The sequence below is a fragment of the Orycteropus afer genome, unplaced genomic scaffold (assembly GCF_000298275.1).
Source record: "Orycteropus afer afer isolate SDZICR_OR568_19922 unplaced genomic scaffold, OryAfe1.0 scaffold00831, whole genome shotgun sequence".
Taxonomy (NCBI): domain Eukaryota; kingdom Metazoa; phylum Chordata; class Mammalia; order Tubulidentata; family Orycteropodidae; genus Orycteropus; species Orycteropus afer.
Window position 1 is genome coordinate 395529 of NW_006922418.1, and position 2348 is coordinate 397876.

Consider the following 2348-nt stretch of genomic DNA (forward strand, 5'->3'; position numbering starts at 1 on the left):
AGTTCAAAGTGCCAGGCTCTAGGGGCTGGGTGAAAGCCCCTTGACCTTGGGCTTCAGCTCTGCCTCTTGCTCCCGATCCACTGAAGTTGGAGGCTTTCTTCACTCAGGCAGCTGCTGGCTGCTGAGGCTGACAAACCCAAGATTGACAAGTAAAAAGGCACAGTTGTGATATTACCAAACCACTTGGCAAGCCATTGATTCAAGTCCATTAAGAGTCCCGAGATCAGCAGACAACATGGCAAACTGCTGAATATTGACTCAGCTACATGCAGGATTCAAGTGTGCCATTAAATTACAGACCATTCCCAAAGCTTCTCCTTATATATGGGAAGCAGACCACATCTCTGAGGCAGCTACTCAGCTGCTCACAGTAGGTTCCACTGTGGAGTTGATTACCAGTCTCCTTGTGAGGAATACTGCATCCAGCCATCCAGCCACTCAAAACCATGCCCAGCCAAGTTGACATGTAACCTTAACTACCACACCCTTTTTCGCTCCCTCTCTATTTTACCAAGGGTCTGGTCCCTTCTGAAAACATGGCCAAAATAGGTGAGACAAAGTCTGGCCATTCTCACTTACAAGGAATATTCTAGCTGTACTTCTTCCAGATCAGATTTGTTTGCTCTTCTGGTATCCATGGTATTTTCGGTATTCTTTGCCAACACCACAATTCAAAGGCATCAATTCTTTTTGGGTCTTCCTTATTCATTGTCCAACTTCCACATGCATATGAGGCTATTGAAAATACCATGGTTTGGTATTAGTCTTCAAATTGACATCTTTGCTTCTTAACATTTTAAAGACATATTTATTATTATTATTATTATTATTTTATTGTGATTTGGGTGAAAATTTACAGAGAAATTTCACTTTCTATACAACAGTTCACATACATTTTGTCTCATGACATTGGCTACAATTTACCACAATGCAACTGCTCCCCTCCCACTTCCTCCTGGTAGTTACCTCTTCCCTGTGTCCATCCCTCCATGCATTTCTGCCCCTGAGCTGTCTCCCTGTGCATAAACAGTCCTTCTTTCTCCCATGATTGTTCTCTCTAAGGAGTATATCTACCTCAGGTAAATGTTCAACTCATATGCTTGTCTTTTGTTTGGCTGGAAGCCACAGGTGTGGGTTCAATTCCAGACCTGAAGCGCAGCTAGGGGCCATAGTCTCAGTGGTTGCACCAGGCTCTATCAGAACAACAAAGCTGGTCCCCCCTTCTTTTTTTCCCAAATGATTTTGAGTTTTGTTCCACATTGTTCTCCCTCTTTATCCAGGATCTCCTACATAGATCCCCCTCTGAGTGGTTGACAGTGGTAGCCAGGCACCATCTAGTTCTTCTGGTCTCATAGTCAGTCGTATAGGCTGTGAATTGCATGGTGTTCCAGTTGCTGGGACTAATTCTTCCCATGAATCTTTAGTTTTCTTCATTCTTTGCTCTGGATGAGGAGAGACCCATCATTGTATCTAGATGGCTGCTTGCAAGCTTTTAAGATCCCAGTTAAAGACATCTTTTGCACCAGATTTGCCCAGTTCAATACAGTGTCTGATTTCATGACTGCTGCTTCCATGTGTGTTGATTGTGGATCCAAGTAATACGAAATCCTTGACAACTTCAATCTTAGACTAAGCAGCCTTCTTAGACTTACCAGTCTTCTTAGACTTAGCAGTTTAAAAATAACATCTGAATTCCAGGGATAGTCATTAAGATGGTGCTCTAGTTAGATGGTTATGTTTCTAAGCACACATCTCAGAAGATAGGTAAATGATTATAAACAGCTTTGCAGAGGCATCACTACACTTAAGCAAAACATGAAGTGAATTCAGCTTATGTGTCATCCTCCAATAGGATCAAGCCCTGTCAACTAACGCACAATAGAAAGCTGCCACTTAAAATCCACCAATTAGACAAGATCAGCCATGTCAAAAAGTTAGGAGAGTAATATCCAAGTTTCCAAAACACCTCCACTTTCCTGAGTTCAGGCTGCTTGGACCTTAGATGGTAGCTGGAAACCCAAGAGCTAGTATATGATCAATTGGAGGGTCATCAGAAGCCTAGAGGATGGAAGAAAAGCTTCCAAGACACTCTGAAACACAACAGGGCTTGTCTTTGACCTTCAGCAAATAAGAGTACGAGTACAGGCCATTCTAGTCAGGAACTCTCAGAAACAGAGTGTAGTTTTACATACTGAGCCAAATCTGAATCATAGTTGCAAAGTTACAAAAACACCTGGCTTGAGTAGTGACAAGAGGAGCCTCAAGGATAGGGTTTATGTGTATAGCATGGAAGACATTTTCCCCACACTAATTAGGATCTCTGGTAGCATAGTGCCTAAGTTGACTGC

The 2348-nt window shown here is 42.6% G+C and overlaps 1 protein-coding gene across 1 annotated transcript in view; it reads left to right on the forward strand.

Moving 5' to 3' along the window:
- Window positions 1-2348, forward strand: part of DGKK (diacylglycerol kinase kappa) — a 436632-nt gene that overhangs the window by 100530 nt on the left and 333754 nt on the right. The gene's annotated exons all lie outside the window — the stretch shown is intronic.